General features: G+C 39.5%; 1 pseudogene; it reads left to right on the top strand.

Annotated features, from left to right (window-relative positions):
- The first annotated feature begins 3391 nt into the window (after positions 1 to 3391).
- On the top strand, positions 3392 to 9218 carry LOC119916541 (annotated as a pseudogene).
- The last annotated feature ends 294 nt before the right edge of the window (positions 9219 to 9512 follow it).

Below are 9512 nucleotides of genomic sequence, written 5' to 3'. Positions count from 1 at the left end.
TTATTATGATGGCTACTTATCAGCTGTTCTTTAATCTGACAGTAGTCCTGCTCAAGCGACTGAACTTCTGTTTTTTAAGCGTTAATGCTGTCTGAATACCCTCTGTCAGATTTGTAAAACATTTATTCTATTCCTTTTTTATGTTACATCTAGACTCTTGTCAAAACTGTCCATGTCTTCAAGGTAAACACTCTTTTTTAGCAAACATTGCACTTTGCAGTGGCATTTCCAGACATTTTTAACTAGGGTGGCACAGGTGGGGAACTGACTTGTGCAGGGGTGGCATGAAGTAGCCTACATTTATGCACACACGTACAAGTCAAAATGGCATTCTGTAAACGTTTCTGTCTCCACTGCTCATATCTACTTTACATACAAAATTTAGGGCTGACTCCGAATAGTCAAAGATTCAATGCCTCGATGGGCGGAGCCTGATTCGATTGTCAAACTCACAGTCGAAGCTTCGCAGCGAAACAAGGATCATGGCATTTTGGCGATATGGGGGTGCTCAACGTCTGATTTTACATAGAACTACCAGTTTTCTCCCAATAAGTTAATATACAGCCTATTACAATATACATTTCAACGTTTAATGCTGTAAATAAACATGTAAAAAGAATAAAACTTTCCATAAATGTTTTTTTTGAAGCCTAAGCTTCACCAGTGTTGTGTCGAGTTGTCCGCACGTCGCGGGACTTATGGATAATTTATTACCTTTGATGAACCACACAAAGAATATTATATCATTGGACCGGCTACTAGAAATGGACCTGTGAGGAACCGTAACGTGCATGCAGCGAGAAAAGGGTCAACAGTAAGCCTCAGTTCAGCTGGTGAATGAATAGATACTGCAGCTCTGCAGCTTCTCACGATTAAAGCGGAGCTACCGTGTGTATAATGGTAACGATATAACGACAAACGTGTCTGTGCATTGAGCTCCTCAGGTAAATTAATGTTTAGATTTTATAAGTTTAAGTTTGAAAAAAAATCTTCAGCAGAAGCCACAATCACTGGAGTTGTTAAGAAAAGCAGTAAAATAGTGCTGACTTCCCCAAAGCTTGCAGTGCTGCAGTTGTTGTCCAAGCCAATATCTTTAGTTCGTTAGTTCTTGTATTGTTCTCACTTTTGAGATGCTATCTGTAGTGTGAAATTCTGTTGTTGTAGCAGCAGGTGTCCCCTACGGCTCTTCTGGCTCACAACTGCTGCTTGCTGCTATCCCGTCTTTCTTTTGAAAGAAACTGTATTTTTTAAAATTTGCTTTTTCTTGCTCAGCTTCTTTCAAATTTTACATCTGAAAGCCGTTTTTGTGTTAGTAACCCTATATTGCCTTAATTTCTCAGCTGCTGTCATTTTCACTAGCTAGCATACTCTTCTGTGTAGGTGGAACAGACAATGACAATGACAATTACCCTGAAGTCTGTGCAGACACATGTTGCACTTTTTTTAACATAAAATCGTAGATTAATTAATCATTTTAACTCATTTAGATGTACTATTCTGTAGAGTTATATGTCAAAGTGTTTGTGTGTAAAGTATTTAATTTATTTTATGAATCACCTCAAGTGTGATACAGAGACGCCATGAAGTAAGGAGCTTAACTCACTGAAGGGTTTGTAAGACACTTAAAACTCAACGTTCAGAATACTGTTTCTTTGACTGTACTTGCGCAAATAGCTGATCATATCAGTTTAGGAAAATCGGGTGGTACCAGGGCGGCCAATTAGAATTTAGAAGTGGCCTGTGCCATTTTATGCCACCCCTCAAGTTACGCCCCTGGCACTTTGTGGTTGTCTTTTGTACATGCAGTTTTTGATTAATCTAAAAACTAATTTAATGATTATTCTTAAGATCGTTTTTTTAATACTCCAATAATATCACAATTAATTTATCCAAAATAAATATCAAAATGTGTTTGATTGAAACTGTAATGTCAGTTTCAGCATTATCCTGAAAAAGAGACAAATAAATTCATGTCACTGACGTGTTATGATATTAATAATAATAACAGATCCTATCTGCAAAATGCCTGAAAAAATGGATCGGAACATAACGTAAAACTTTGATTAATAGACCGGGCTTTTATTTGCTAAAATCACTAGTTGACCCTAACTTTATTTGGGACAGGCGTCCATATGGGCCTTTAAATCCTCTCGCACAAAACTGAAATAGGCTACTATGAAACAGTTTATTTATTTCAAACAGTATGAATATTGGCCTTCTTGTATAAAAATTATGAAATACATTCATTTGGTCTAGCTCCAATAGACTGCTGTGAACTTTTATTTTATAGGCAGCAACGTAACGAAAACAAACATACCCAACAACACGGTGCAGGATGAGAGAAGTGAGGCAGAACTCAGCAGCCAGAGAGCGATGGACTTCACATGACAGGATTCACTAGTTGGATTAATTTCTAACGAAAAGCTGTTTTAATTCTTTTGATCGGTGGACCCTTACAGACTAAAGGAAGATAAATAGGAACGGACACATTCAGACTTAACGAGTGCTTCAAAGGTAACGGGAGTCGGCAATTTTTTTTCCTTTTCATCTCTTGTACCACGCCGGTTACACGGTAGATCGATATGAATCAGACTTTGGGGCTCGTTGTTTCCATTAAATAAACTGAACGATTGAATTGTGGAGGATCTAACGATGTGCAGCATGTCCACACTGACATATTGATCATACGTTTAAACATTAATATTTGTATTAACGATCTGAGCAGCTCAGAAGCAGCTAAAGCGGCGACCCCGCGGGGTTTAAGAGGTTTCATACATCCAAAGAACTTCTATAAAAACCAGACCAGGCTTCAAATGGAGACCTGCATTTATTTGTCAATGTGTTCCCACACCAGGCCAGGAAACAGGGTAGGCGGCTATTAATTGAAGTTTTACGGTATGCAACATATTCATGTAACGCTTACAATAATGATATTTCCACACCTCCTTGGTTTTGTGTACTTTAGTTTATCAATAATATACTTGTTTTAAGTAAGTATATTGCGTAGACTCCCTCTCACTCCCTTTGTCACATTCCCTGAGCCAGTTTGTGACAATGGCATTATAACTATAGTATTTAAGTGTCTCATCACACCCCTACTAGTTAGTCTGTGTTGGAGTATATCAGTTACTCACTTGAAACATATTTAATTAGTTAAATGGTTTAATTGAGGATTTAGAGTTAGGGGGTGACAAAAATAATTGTTGTCTAATTAACTGAAAAAATGATTAACCGATTTTTCAACTGTAATAAATAAATAAATAAATAATAATAATTAATAATCATTAGTTGCAGCCCTAGTTACAACCTGTTCACAATTAAAAAAACGGCAATAATTAAGTACTGAAAGCTGTGTGGTCACTTACTTGACATTTGTCAACAGGTTGAAGAAATGACTGATACCAATGAGGTTGCTGCTCTGGGTCGACCTTTCACCCTAGGAATGCTCTACAATGCTCAGAAAGATCAACTGATTACAGGTAAGTCTTGACATATTTAACAAATATAAATTTGCCTGAATTTCAGACCGTTTGGTCTATTTGGTGTATCTTTGATTGTGTGTGCAGTCTTGCCTCCTTCTCTCTCCTCCTGTGCTCTCTGGTTCCAACTTCAGAGCAGAGGTTTCAGCAGAGAATGAATTTGTGAGATTACATTTTAACAACAATCCTGATTGTTAAACTACTACTGCATCTTAATATGTTGTGAAAGTTTTCAAATCCTCACCTTTAATCTGAAGTCTACAGGCGCAACAGGAAGTTTTATTACTAATTGTTGCTTGTAATGCAATCCTATAATTCTTTTATTAATTAGGTTTATTCCCTAGAATGAATCCAGCTTCAAATCTCACAAAAGTATGTACTCCCCTCACATTGTTGTAAATATTTGAGTATATCTTTTCATGTGACAACACTAAAGAAATGACACTTTGCTCCAGTGTAAAGTAGTGAGTGTGCAGCTTCTATAACAGTGTAAATTTGCTGTACTCTCAAAATAACACATCACACAGACATGCATTAATGTCTAAACACTGGCAACAGAAGTGAGACACCCCTAAGGGAAAATGTCCTAATTGGGCCCAAAGTGTCAATATTTTAAGTGGTCACCGTTATTATTCAGCTCTGCCTTAACGCTCTTGGGCCTGGAGTTCAGCAGAGCTTCACAGGTTTCCACTGGAGTCCTCTTCCACTCCTCCATGACGACATCACGGAGCTGGTGGATGTTAGAGACCTTGCGCTCCTCCACCTTCTGTTTGAGGAGCCCCACAGATGCTCAGTAGGGTTTAGGTCTGGAGACGTGCTCGGCCAGTCCGTCACCTTTACCCTCAGCTTCTTTAGCGAGGCAGCGGTCGTCTTGGAGGTGTGTTTGGGGTCGTTATCATGTTGGAACTCTGCCCTGCGGCCCGGTCTCCGAGGGGAGGGGATCATGCTTCAGTATGTCACAGTACATGTTGGCGTTCATGGTTCCCTCAGTGAACTGTAGCTCCCCAGTGCAGGCAGCACTCATGCAGCCCCAGACCAGGACACTCCCACCACCATGCTGGACTGTAGGCAAGACACACTTGTCTCTGTCCTCCTCACCTGGTTGCCGCCACACACGCTTGACACCATCTGAACGAATAAGTTTATCTTAGTATCATCAGACCACAGGACCTGGTTCCAGTAATCCATGTCCTTAGTCTGCTTGTCTTCAGCAAACTGTTTCAGGCTTTCTTGTGCATCATTTTTAGAAGAGGCTTGTTTCTGGGATGACAGCCATGCAGAACAGTTTGATGCAGTGTGCACTCATATGTCTATTTCCCAAAGACGACCTCTGAATTTGACGCTGCACTCAGACCAATTGCGTGTGTTGCAATTGTCTCATGTGATGCTGCTCAGCCAATAAAATCTGTGCATTCCGATAAGCATTGCGTGTCGAGTCGTCGAGTGAGATTCACAGAGGAAGAGAGATTTCACATGGCTTTTAACCAAGAATGTACAGATTCTTACATGTACATTCTTCCCACGGGCAGTTCAAAACCAGAATATCTCATATCTCCAATCCTAGCCAGAGCTCACATTTCTCACTAAACAAGAGAAAGAAGGAATGTGGTATATAAGAGGGAATGAAAGAGAGGAGAAGGTATAAAGCTGTTCATTTTTTAAGATGAGTTAAGTGTTTTTTTAGTAAAATTGGTTGAGACTGTGGTGTCTGAACAATAATGCTGCGATGATGTGTTGAGAAGAAATCCGCTTGACACTGTTCTTGATCATAAAAGTTTATTACATCAAGGAGTTCAGCATCAATTACAAGCTCTGCAGCAGCTTGGAGAGAGACCCAGCCCGATGGCCACTCTGTCTCTCTGTCCATCAAACACAGCTTATATAGGACATGTTTAGGTACAGTATCTGTTAGACACCACATAAGGGTCTGAGTCTCCACATAACCACTAACCTCTGCTCTCCCCTTAAAAGGTTACTAATCCTCTATCCAGCTGCTACAGTGCTCTCCAAACTGTTATGCGTCAAATGCACCTATATTATACACCACAAGCCCACACTTCAATCACTTCAAGCTACCTTTTATTTATTTTTTTACATTGTAGCAAAGTGTCATTTCTTCTTGTCACATGAAAAGAAGCTGCAACATGCAGAAACCAAAATGTTTATTATTAGCTCTGTGTAATTTTTTGTTAACAAAATGATGTTCCAGCTTTATCAGATGACTGATGTTTTCCAATTTCTGTAGGTTTGACTTTGTGGGATGATAAAACTCTGAAAGAGAACACAGTTGAAAGCTCTCAGCACAGCAGTGCATTTGAAATTTCTGCATCTGACTCCATTGGATCCAAGTCCTCTCTGCTGGATGTTGATTCTTCTCTGAAGGTCAGTTATATGTGTGGACTGATTACAGTTGGAGGATCTGCCAAGTATCTGAATGATAAGAAGAAATTCAAGAATCAGAGCAGAGTGACGTGTCAGTACAAAGCTACCACACACTTCAAGGAGTTGAAAATGATCGACCATTTAACCATGAAAACCAAACAGACAGATGTTATTAAGAAGGCCTCTGCAACTCATGTAGTCACAGGCATCCTTTATGGAGCAAACGCTTTCTTTGTGTTTGACAGTGAGAAGTTAGACGCCAGCAGCGTTCAGAACATTCAGGGCAGCATGGAAGCTGTGATAAAGAAGATCCCTCATTTAATATTGAGGGGAAAGTTGACATCAAGCTGAATGATGAAGAAAAAGTTCTGACTGAGAAACTCTCCTGCAAATTCTACGGAGACTTCATTCTCGAAAGCAACCCTACAACATTTGTAGATGCAGTGAAGACCTACATACAACTTCCAAAGCTGCTGGGGAAAAGGGAGAGAACGGTGTTCCACTGAAGGTCTGGCTGATGCCACTGAAGAATTTGGATTCCAGAGCTCCTGAGCTGATGAGAGAGATCAGCGTTGGACTAGTGAGAAAGGCTGAAGATGCTCTGGAGGACCTGAATCACCTGGAAAAAGGATGCAACGATTTGCTAGAGGACACAGTGGTAAAAGATTTACCACAAATCAATGAAAAGTTGAGCTGTTTCCAGAAACTGTGTCATTATTATGCATCTGACCTCAGACAGACCATGGAGAAGAAAATTCCCTTCATCCGTAAAGGTAAAGAAGACGAGAGCGAATTAGAAAAAGTCTTTGAAGACAGAGACAAGTCACCGTTCAGCCATGAGAAGCTAACCAAGTGGATGGACCATAAAGAGAGAGAAATCAACATCATCAGGTCCTGTGTAGAGATGATGGAGGGAACAAAGATCATCCCAAATAAGTCAGAGCTGGACAGAGAGGTTCTAAGTGTAGAGGATGCTCTGTGCTTTGTTTTCACCTCGTTAGAAAGTACCAATGAAGAGCCGTGGTACTACTCAGGCAAAGTTTTTGCCAAAATGAGAGAAAAGGCCAGATTTTTCCGCAATATCGAAAAAACACTGAAGAACAACAGCCGATTCCGTTTCCTCATAGCAGCCATTGCAAATAAGAAATACACAGGAGCAACCATCTACCATTACAGGGAGGGCAAAATGGTGACTGATGACTTTTTCACCCTCCCTCCTGTGGAGAAAATCACAGACAGAAGAGATTTGATCTGGTGTAAGTAATTTATTTTCACTGTTAAACAAGTAATAACAAATGACTCTCTTTCAGAAACCTGATTGGCCGTAACTTTAGTCCATTTAGTCCATTTAGAGCTTATCTTTGGAAAAATCTCTTGCACTGAAAATCTCAAGTAAAGTAAGTAGCACTTATCTGAAACATGACAAAGAGACACAGCTACCCATTGATTTTATATATAAGACCCACCGGTTTAATCTTTAATAATGTGTTGTAAAAGAAGCTTATGTGATATTGTATTTGTGTAAAAAAAATAATAATAATAATAAAAAAATTAAAATTATGGCCAATCAGGTTTCCATCAGAAACTAACTTTTATTTCTCACAGGGTCCATTATGCTATCTCCTACATTGAAATCGCTTCAAAAAGAAATCTCAAGTAAAACATTCTGATACACAAATTTGTATCAAATTTGTATTAAATTTGTAATTTTTCTCTGAAACACAACAGAGACAGATTTTATAGAAGAGGCCCACAGGTTTAATCTTTAACAATGTGTTGTATTTTCAAAGCTTATCGTATGTTGTATTTATATTCATCTGTTAAATAAATACAGTAAAAGGTACCATATTTCCATCTGAATTGTAGTGAAGCAGTATAAAGTATAATAATAGTCAAGAAAAATATCTCAACTTTGTACTGAAGTACAGTTCTTGAATAGTTACTTTCCATTTACATATATTCATTTAGCTGACGTTTTTATCCAAAACAACTTACAATTGCTGATTGTTGCACACCTCTGTGTTGAAGAAATAATTACTCTGGAGCAACTACTGGTTAAGAGTCTTGCTCAGGTATACATTGGTGGACGTGTCGCAGTGGGAATTGAACCCAGGTCTCCCACATTAAAGGCATTATGTCCTTCCTCCACTGTTGATATTAAGAACATATGAGCATGTGAGTGAATGTTACAAAATATGAGTCTATCCTTTAAAATATATTCATAATAATCCACTAATGTAACTTGTGAACCTGGACGGTAACCATGATGGCGTCTCGTTCTCTCCATCAGATTCCTGTGATCTCACTCTGGACCCAGACACAGCGAACGGTTACCTCACTCTGTCTGAGGGGAACAAGAAGGCGGCTTATGGAGCGTGGCAGTGGTATCCTGACCTCCCGCAGAGATTTGATACTTATGTGTGTCAGGTTCTGTGCAGAGAGGGGCTGACTGGGCGCTGCTACTGGGAGGTGGAGTGGAGTACTGGCTCAGTTCAAGGGGTTGCTGTTGGTGTTACCTACAAAGGCCTGTTTAGGAAAGGTAATTATGGCCAGTGTGGGCTTGGACGCAATATTATGTCCTGGAGTTTAGACCACACAGGGTCCCCACCAGGGGATACTCTCTGTGCATGGCATAATAGTCAGTCACAGTATCTCCCTGGTCCTGCTACTCGCTGCAGCCGACTGGGAGTGTATCTGGACTGGCCTGCTGGCACTCTGTCCTACTATAATGTCTCAGCTGACACACTGAGTCACCTCCACACCTTCCACAACAAATTCTCTGAGCCAGTTTACCCAGGCTTTGGGACTTGGTATTACCCCAACTACGTGTTCCTGTGTCTGTAATCTGCACCATATGATTCACTTCAAGTTCACTGCGGTTTGATCACAAAAGTATTTTTTCATATGTTTTTATTGTGAAGCACCATCATGTTAGTCACATATAGCAATGCAATATAACACTTCCACTAAATATAGATCTCCCTGTCATCCATATTTTTGTCTTATCAATATCATTATTATGGTTACTACAACTTTTTCTCTGCTGCTACTTCTTGTAGCTTGAGTTAGCCGGATAAAGGCGACCTTTTACCTTCCTTGTCAGATTTTTTTTCAAGCTGTATGTAGTCTGATTCACAGGAAGTACATTACATTAATTCATATAGCTGACACTTTTATCCTATCCTTTTATCTTACAATTGCTATCAGAGGTCGCACACCTCTGTCTTGCTCAGGGACACATTGGTGGATGTGTCACAGTGGGGAGTTGAACCCTGGTCTCTCACACCAAAGGCATGCGTCTTATCTACTATTCCATCACCACCAAAGTAGGCTGTGGGTAAAAACCTGGCAATGGCAGACTATTTCCAAGTAGGTCTATCTGCAGATGCAAAGTACTTCAGGACACAGTTTTCCTTAATATTTTATTTTTTATTTCACTTATCTTTTCACAAACAATTACAATGTTAGATAGATATATACAGTATTTCCTCAAGTTATAAATAAAATCTATTGAGAAATATTCACTGTTGTGGAATTGTGATTCATTGACTCGTTGCCATGATTTGTTTTTATAGTCTCCTGTCTCACTTTACCCATCAGGTCGACAGTGCTGGAAATCTGAATTTTATCAGTTTAGACTATAAACAGTCT

This window comes from Micropterus salmoides, unplaced genomic scaffold (genome assembly GCF_014851395.1).
Source record: "Micropterus salmoides isolate LMB-PRFRI ecotype aquatic unplaced genomic scaffold, ASM1485139v1 Ms_hic_scaffold_21, whole genome shotgun sequence".
In the NCBI taxonomy this organism is placed as follows: domain Eukaryota; kingdom Metazoa; phylum Chordata; class Actinopteri; order Centrarchiformes; family Centrarchidae; genus Micropterus; species Micropterus salmoides.
This window is presented reverse-complemented; position numbering and strand designations above follow the sequence as displayed.